This window comes from Panulirus ornatus, chromosome 46 (assembly GCF_036320965.1).
Source record: "Panulirus ornatus isolate Po-2019 chromosome 46, ASM3632096v1, whole genome shotgun sequence".
Lineage (NCBI taxonomy): Eukaryota > Metazoa > Arthropoda > Malacostraca > Decapoda > Palinuridae > Panulirus > Panulirus ornatus.
Genome location: NC_092269.1, coordinates 15,055,779 through 15,065,778, shown reverse-complemented (window position 1 = coordinate 15,065,778; position 10,000 = coordinate 15,055,779).

Below are 10,000 nucleotides of genomic sequence, written 5' to 3'. Positions count from 1 at the left end.
TAACATCCCCCTCCACCTCATGTGTGCGGTGTAGCACTAGAAAAAGACAACAAAGGGCCCATTCGTTCACACTCAGTCTCCAGCTGTCACGCAATAATGCCCGAAACCACAGCTCCCTTTCCACATCCAGGCCCCACAAAACTTTCCATGGTTTACCCCAGACGCTTCACATGCCCTGATTCAATCCTATGACAGAACGTCAACCCCGGTATACCACTTCGATCCAATTAACTCAATTCCTTGCCCGACTTTAACCCTCATGCATGTTCAGACAAGATCACTCAAAATCTTTTTCACTTGATCTTTCCACCTCCCATTTGGTCTCCCACTTCTCCTCGTTCCCTCCACCTCCGACACATATATCCTCTTGGTCAATCTTTCGTCACTCATTCTCTCCATGTGCCCAAACCGTTTTAAAACACCCTCTCCTGCTCCCTTAACCACGCTCTTTTCATTTCCACACATCTTTCTTACTCTTACATTACTTACTCGATCAAACCACCTCACACCACACATTGTCCTCAAACATCTCATTTCCGGCAGATCCACCTTCCTGCGCACAACTCTATCCATAGCCCACGCCTTGCAACCATAAAACATTGTTGGAACCACTATTCCTTCAAACATACACATTTTTGCTTTCCGAGATACTGTTCTCGACTTCCACACATTCTTCAAGGCTCCCAGGATATTTGCCCCCTCCCCAAACCTATGATTCACTTCCACTTCCATGGTTCCATCCGCTGCAAGATCCACTCCCAGATATCTAAAACACTTTACTTCCTCCAGTTTTTCTCCATTCAAAGTTACCTCCCAATTGAATTGACCCTCAACCCTACTGTACCTAATATCATTGATCTTATTCACATTTAATCTTAACTTTCTTCTTTGACACACTTTACCAAACTGAGTCACCAGCTTCTGCAGTTTTTCACATGAATCAGACACCAGTGTTGTATCATCAGCGAACAACAACTGACTCACTTCCCAAGCTCTCTCATCCCGAACAGACTTCATACTTGCCCCTCTTTCCAAAACTCTTGCATTAACCTCCCTAACAACCACGTCCATATACAATTCAAACAACCATGGAGACATCAAACACCCCTGCCGCAAACCTACATTCACTGAGAACCAATCATTTTCCTCTGTTCCTACACGTACACATGCCTTACATCCTCGATAAAAACTTTTCACTGCTTCTAACAACTTGCCTCCCACACCATATATTCTTAATACCTTCCAGAGAGCATCTCTATCAACTCTATCATATGTCTTCTCCAGATCCATAAATGCTACATACAAATCCATTTCCTTTTCTAAGTATTTCTCACATACATTCTTCAAAAAAAACACCTGATCCACACATCTTCTACCACTTCTGAAATCACACTGCTCTTCCCCAATCTGATGCTCTGTACATTCTTTCACCCTCTCAATCAATACCCTCCCATATAATTTACCAGGAATACTCATCAAACTTACACCTCTGTAATTTGAGCACTCACTCTTATCCCCTTTGTCTTTGTACAATGGAACTATGCACGCATTCCGGCAATCCTCTCGCACCTCACCATGAGTCATACATACATTAAATAACCTTACCAACCAGTCAACAATACAGTCACCCCCTTTTTTAATAAATTCCACTGCAATACCATCCAAACCTACTGCATTGTCGGCTTTCATCTTCCGCAAAGCTTTTTTACCTCTTCTCTGTTTACCAAATCATTTTCCCTAACCCTCTCAATTTGCACACCACCTCGACCAAAACACACTATATCTGCCACTCTATAATCAAATACATTCAACAAACCATCAAAATGCTCACTACATCTTCTCACATCACCACTACTTGTTATCACCTCCCCATTTGCGCCCTTCACTGAAGTTCCCATTTGCTCCCTTGTCTTACGCACTTTATTTACCTCCTTATAGAACATCTTTTTATTCTCCCTAAAATTTAATGATACTCTCTCACCGAACTCACATTTCCCCTCTTTTTCACCTCTTGCACCTTTCTCTTGACCTCCTGTCTCTTCCTTTTATACATCTCCCACTCAATTTTGTTATCATTATTATTATCAATATTATCATTATCAATATATTATTATTACGGCAATACAGCGTTTGGTTCATCTGGCTTCCGTCTTCGCCACACTGCACTGAACCAAGTGGCCGGAAGTCAGCATCACAAGTAAAGCATCCTCCTCGAAGGCTCATAGTGGGGTGCCTAAATGTGTGTGGATGTAACCAAGATATGAAGACCCTTACTGGAAAAAAATCAATCTTGAAGTAGAAACTTCAGACACAATTGAAAATGTGAAGGAAAATAGTGAAATTGGAGAAAAAATGTAGCTTAGACATTGAAGCTTATTGATACAGTGATTAAATAGATGAGAACTGCTACTGACGTTTGTGTAAATAAATTATACATTTCCTTTTTTCCATGGCCAGAGGTTGAACCATTATGTGACATTCATTTTTCTTCATTCATTTCAGGCTAGAAGTTTCAGTTTTCTAAATTGTTTCTTACATTTTTCATATGTATATATATGTATGTGTGTGTGTGTGTATATGTGCGTATGTATGTGTATGTGTGTGTATGTGTATATGTATATATATATGTAGATTATCCCTGGGGATAGGGGTGAAAGAATACTTCCCACGTATTCCTCGCGTATCGTAGAAAGCGACTAGAGGGGACGGGAGCGGGGGGCCAGAAATCCTCCCCTCCTTGTATTAACTTTCTAAAATGGGAAACAGAAAAAGGAGTCATGCGGGGAGGGGTCATCCTCCTCGAAGGCTCAGAGCGGGGTGCCTAAATGTGTGTGGATGTAACCAAGATGTGAAAAAAGGAGAGATAGGTAGTATGATTGAGGAAAGGAACCTGGATGTTTTGGCTCTGAGTGAAACGAAGCTCAAGGGTAAAGGGGAAGAGTGGTTTGGGAATGTCTGGGGAGTAAAGTCAGGGGTTAGTGAGAGGACAAGAGCAAGGGAAGGAGTAGCAATACTCCTGAAACAGGAGTTGTGGGAGTATGTGATAGAGTGTAAGAAAGTAAATTCTCGATTAATATGGGTAAAACTGAAAGTTGATGGAGAGAGGTGGGTGATTATTGGTGCATATGCACCTGGGCATGAGAAGAAAGATCAAGAGAGGCAAGTGTTTTGGGAGCAGCTGAATGAGTGTGTTAGTGGTTTTGATGCACGAGACCGGGTTATAGTGATGGGTGATTTGAATGCAAAGGTGAGTAATGTGGCAGTTGAGGGAATAATTGGTATACATGGGGTGTTCAGTGTTGTAAATGGAAATGGTGAAGAGCTTGTAGATTTATGTGCTGAAAAAGGACTGATGATTGGGAATACCTGGTTTAAAAAGCGAGATATACATAAGTATACTTATGTAAGTAGGAGAGATGGCCAGAGAGCGTTATTGGATTACGTGTTAATTGACAGGCGTGCGAAAGAGAGACTTTTGGATGTTAAAGTGCTGAGAGGTGCAACTGGAGGGATGTCTGATCATTATCTTGTGGAGGCTAAGGTGAAGATTTGTATGGGTTTTCAGAAAAGAAGAGTGAATGTTGGGGTGAAGAGGGTGGTGAGAGTAAGTGAGCTTGAGAAGGAGACCTGTGTGAGGAAGTACCAGGAGAGACTGAGTACAGAATGGAAAAAGGTGAGAACAATGGAAGTAAGGGGAGTGGGGGAGGAATGGGATGTATTTAGGGAATCAGTGATGGATTGCGCAAAAGATGCTTGTGGCATGAGAAGAGTGGGAGGTGGGTTGATTAGAAAGGGTAGTGAGTGGTGGGATGAAGAAGTAAGAGTATTAGTGAAAGAGAAGAGAGAGGCATTTGGACGATTTTTGCAGGGAAAAAATGCAATTGAGTGGGAGATGTATAAAAGAAAGAGACAGGAGGTCAAGAGAAAGGTGCAAGAGGTGAAAAAAAGGGCAAATGAGAGTTGGGGTGAGAGAGTATCATTAAATTTTAGGGAGAATAAAAAGATGTTCTGGAAGGAGGTAAATAAAGTGCGTAAGACAAGGGAGCAAATGGGAACTTCAGTGAAGGGCGCAAATGGGGAGGTGATAACAAGTAGTGGTGATGTGAGAAGGAGATGGAGTGAGTATTTTGAAGGTTTGTTGAATGTGTTTGATGATAGAGTGGCAGATATAGGGTGTTTTGGTCGAGGTGGTGTGCAAAGTGAGAGGGTTAGGGAAAATGATTTGGTAAACAGAGAAGAGGTAGTGAAAGCTTTGCGGAAGATGAAAGCCGGCAAGGCAGCAGGTTTGGATGGTATTGCAGTGGAATTTATTAAAAAAGGGGGTGACTGTATTGTTGACTGGTTGGTAAGGTTATTTAATGTATGTATGACTCATGGTGAGGTGCCTGAGGATTGGCGGAATGCGTGCATAGTGCCATTGTACAAAGGCAAAGGGGATAAGAGTGAGTGCTCAAATTACAGAGGTATAAGTTTGTTGAGTATTCCTGGTAAATTATATGGGAGGGTATTGATTGAGAGGGTGAAGGCATGTACAGAGCATCAGATTGGGGAAGAGCAGTGTGGTTTCAGAAGTGGTAGAGGATGTGTGGATCAGGTGTTTGCTTTGAAGAATGTATGTGAGAAATACTTAGAAAAGCAAATGGATTTGTATGTAGCATTTATGGATCTGGAGAAGGCATATGATAGAGTTGATAGAGATGCTCTGTGGAAGGTATTAAGAATATATGGTGTGGGAGGCAAGTTGTTAGAAGCAGTGAAAAGTTTTTATCGAGGATGTAAGGCATGTGTACGTGTAGGAAGAGAGGAAAGTGATTGGTTCTCAGTGAATGTAGGTTTGCGGCAGGGGTGTGTGATGTCTCCATGGTTGTTTAATTTGTTTATGGATGGGGTTGTTAGGGAGGTAAATGCAAGAGTTTTGGAAAGAGGGGCAAGTATGAAGTCTGTTGGGGATGAGAGAGCTTGGGAAGTGAGTCAGTTGTTGTTCGCTGATGATACAGCGCTGGTGGCTGATTCATGTGAGAAACTGCAGAAGCTGGTGACTGAGTTTGGTAAAGTGTGTGGAAGAAGAAAGTTAAGAGTAAATGTGAATAAGAGCAAGGTTATTAGGTACAGTAGGGTTGAGGGTCAAGTCAATTGGGAGGTGAGTTTGAATGGAGAAAAACTGGAGGAAGTGAAGTGTTTTAGATATCTGGGAGTGGATCTGGCAGCGGATGGAACCATGGAAGCGGAAGTGGATCATAGGGTGGGGGAGGGGGCGAAAATCTGGGGGCCTTGAAGAATGTGTGGAAGTCGAGAACATTATCTCGGAAAGCAAAAATGGGTATGTTTGAAGGAATAGTGGTTCCAACAATGTTGTATGGTTGCGAGGCGTGGGCTATGGATAGAGTTGTGCGCAGGAGGATGGATGTGCTGGAAATGAGATGTTTGAGGACAATGTGTGGTGTGAGGTGGTTTGATCGAGTGAGTAACGTAAGGGTAAGAGAGATGTGTGGAAATAAAAAGAGCGTGGTTGAGAGAGCAGAAGAGGGTGTTTTGAAGTGGTTTGGGCACATGGAGAGGATGAGTGAGGAAAGATTGACCAAGAGGATATATGTGTCGGAGGTGGAGGGAACAAGGAGAAGAGGGAGACCAAATTGGAGGTGGAAAGATGGAGTGAAAAAGATTTTGTGTGATCGGGGCCTGAACATGCAGGAGGGTGAAAGGAGGGCAAGGAATAGAGTGAATTGGAGCGATGTGGTATACCGGGGTTGACGTGCTGTCAGTGGATTGAATCAAGGCATGTGAAGCGTCTGGGGTAAACCATGGAAAGCTGTGTAGGTATGTATATTTGCGTGTGTGGACGTATGTATATACATGTGTATGGGGGGTGTTGGGCCATTTCTTTCGTCTGTTTCCTTGCGCTACCTCGCAAACGCGGGAGACAGCGACAAAGTATAATAAATAATATATAATAATATTATTATTATTATTATTATTATTATTATTATTATTATCATTATTATTTTTATTATTATTATTATTATTATTATTATTATTATTATTATTATTATTATTATTATTATTATTATTATTATTATTATTTTTATTATTATTATTATTATTATTATTATTATTATTATTATTATTATTATTATTATTATTAATGTTATTATTATTGTTATCATTATTATTATCATTATTATTATTATTATCTTTATTATTATTATTATTATTATTATTATTATTATTATTATTATTATTATTATTATTATTATTATTATTATTATTATTATCATTATTATTATTATTATTATTATCGTTATTATCATTATTATTTTTATTATCATTATCAAGATTATTATTATTATTATTATTATCATTATTATTATTATTATTATTATTATTATTATTATTATTATTATTATTATTATTATTATTAATATTAATATTACTTTATTTTTATTTTTATTACTATTATTATTATTATTTTATTTTCATAATTATTATTATTATTATTATTATTATTATTATTATTATTATTATTATTATTATTATTATTATTATTATTATTAAAGGAACCTGGATGTTTTGGCTCTGAGTGAAACGAAGCTCAAGGGTAAAGGGGAAGAGTGGTTTGGGAATGTCTGGGGAGTAAAGTCAGGGTTAGTGAGAGGACAAGAGCAAGGGAAGGAGTAGCAATACTCCTGAAACAAGAGTTGTGGGAGTATGTGATAGAATGTAAGAAAGTAAATTCTCGATTAATATGGGTAAAACTGAAGGTTGATGGAGAGAGGTGGGTGATTATTGGTGCATATGCACCTGGGCATGAGAAGAAAGATCATGAGAGGCAAGTGTTTTGGGAGCAACTGAATGAGTGTGTTAGTGGTTTTGATGCACGAGACCGGGTTATAGTGATGGGTGATTTGAATGCAAAGGTGAGTAATGTGGCAGTTGAGGGAATAATTGGTATACATGGGGTGTTCAGTGTTGTAAATGGAAATGGTGAAGAGCTTGTAGATTTATGTGCTGAAAAGGACTGATGATTGGGAATACCTGGTTTAAAAAGCGCGATATACATAAGTATACTTATGTAAGTAGGAGAGATGGCCAGAGAGCGTTATTGGATTACGTGTTAATTGACAGGCGTGCGAAAGAGAGACTTTTGGATGTTAATGTGCTGAGAGGTGCAACTGGAGGGATGTCTGATCATTATCTTGTGGAGGCTAAGGTGAAGATTTGTATGGGTTTTCGGAAAAGAAGAGTGAATGTTGGGGTGAAGAGGGTGGTGAGAGTAAGTAAGCTTGGGAAGGACACCTGTGTGAGGAAGTACCAGGAGAGACTGAGTACAGAATGGAAAAAGGTGAGAGCAATGGAAGTAAGGGGAGTGGGGGAGGAATGGGATGTATTTAGGGAATCAGTGATGGATTGCGCAAAAGATGCTTGTGGCATGAGAAGAGTGGGAGGTGGGTTGATTAGAAAGGGTAGTGAGTGGTGGGATGAAGAAGTAAGAGTATTAGTGAAAGAGAAGAGAGAGGCATTTGGACGATTTTTGCAGGGAAAAAATGCAATTGAGTGGGAGATGTATAAAAGAAAGAGACAGGAGGTCAAGAGAAAGGTGCAAGAGGTGAAAAAAAGGGCAAATGTGAGTTGGGGTGAGAGAGTATCATTAAATTTTAGGGAGAATAAAAAGATGTTCTGGAAGGAGGTAAATAAAGTGCGTAAGACAAGGGAGCAAATGGGAACTTCAGTGAAGGGCGCAAATGGGGAGGTGATAACAAGTAGTGGTGATGTGAGAAGGAGATGGAGTGAGTATTTTGAAGGTTTGTTGAATGTGTTTGATGATAGAGTGGCAGATATAGGGTGTATTGGTCGAGGTGGTGTGCAAAGTGAGAGGGTTAGGGAAAATGATTTGGTAAACAGAGAAGAGGTAGTGAAAGCTTTGCGGAAGATGAAAGCCGGCAACGCAGCAGGTTTGGATGGTATTGCAGTGGAATTTATTAAAAAAGGGGGTGACTGTATTGTTGACTGGTTGGTAAGGTTATTTAATGTATGTATGACTCATGGTGAGGTGCCTGAGGATTGGCGGAATGCGTGCATAGTGCCATTGTACAAAGGCAAAGGGGATAAGAGTGAGTGCTCAAATTACAGAGGTATAAGTTTGTTGAGTATTCCTGGTAAATTATATGGGAGGGTATTGATTGAGAGGGTGAAGGCATGTACAGAGCATCAGATTGGGGAAGAGCAGTGTGGTTTCAGAAGTGGTAGAGGATGTGTGGATCAGGTGTTTGCTTTGAAGAATGTATGTGAGAAATACTTAGAAAAGCAAATGGATTTGTATGTAGCATTTATGGATCTGGAGAAGGCATATGATAGAGTTGATAGAGATGCTCTGTGGAAGGTATTAAGAATATATGGTGTAGTGGCAAGTTGTTAGAAGCAGTGAAAAGTTTTTATCGAGGATGTAAGGCATGTGTACGTGTAGGAAGAGAGGAAAGTGATTGGTTCTCAGTGAATGTAGGTTTGCGGCAGGGGTGTGTGATGTCTCCATGTTTGTTTAATTTGTTTATGGATGGGGTTGTTAGGGAGGTAAATGCAAGAGTTTTGGAAAGAGGGGCAAGTATGAAGTCTGTTGGGGATGAGAGAGCTTGGGAAGTGAGTCAGTTGTTGTTCGCTGATGATACAGCGCTGGTGGCTGATTCATGTGAGAAACTGCAGAAGCTGGTGACTGAGTTTGGTAAAGTGTGTGGAAGAAGAAAGTTAAGAGTAAATGTGAATAAGAGCAAGGTTATTAGGTACAGTAGGGTTGAGGGTCAAGTCAATTGGGAGGTGAGTTTGAATGGAGAAAAACTGGAGGAAGTGAAGTGTTTTAGATATCTGGGAGTGGATCTGGCAGCGGATGGAACCATGGAAGCGGAAGTGGATCATAGGGTGGGGGAGGGGGCGAAAATTCTGGGGGCCTTGAAGAATGTGTGGAAGTCGAGAACATTATCTCGGAAAGCAAAAATGGGTATGTTTGAAGGAATAGTGGTTCCAACAATGTTGTATGGTTGCGAGGCGTGGGCTATGGATAGAGTTGTGCGCAGGAGGATGGATGTGCTGGAAATGAGATGTTTGAGGACAATGTGTGGTGTGAGGTGTTTTGATCGAGTGAGTAACGTAAGGGTAAGAGAGATGTGTGGAAATAAAAAGAGCGTGGTTGAGAGAGCAGAAGAGGGTGTTTTGAAGTGGTTTGGGCACATGGAGAGAATGAGTGAGGAAAGATTGACCAAGAGGATATATGTGTCGGAGGTGGAGGGAACGAGGAGAAGAGGGAGACCAAATTGGAGGTGGAAAGATGGAGTGAAAAAGATTTTGTGTGATCGGGGCCTGAACATGCAGGAGGGTGAAAGGAGGGCAAGAAATAGAGTGAATTGGAGTCATGTGGTATACAGGGGTTGACGTGCTGTCAGTGGATTGAAGCAAGGCATGTGAAGCGTCTGGGGTAAACCATGGAAAGCTGTGTAGGTATGTATATTTGCGTGTCTGGACGTGTGTATGTACATGTGTATGGGGGGGGGTTGGGCCATTTCTTTCGTCTGTTTCCTTGCGCTACCTCGCAAACGCGGGAGACAGCGACAAAGTATAAAAAAAAAAAAAAAAAAAAAAAATTATTATTATTATTATTATTATTATTATTATTATTATTATTATTATTAATGTTATTACTATTATCATTAATATTATTATTATTCTTTTTATTGTTATTATTATTATTATTATTATTATTATTATTATTATTATTATTATTATTATTATTATTATTATTATTATTATCATTATCATTATTATTATTATTATTATTATTATTATCATTATTATTATTTTATTATTATTATTATTATTATTATTATTATTATTATTACTATTACTATTATTTTTATTATTATTATTATTATTATTATTATTATTATTATTATTATTATTATTATTATTATTATTATTATTATTATTATTATTACTATTATTATTATCATTATTATTG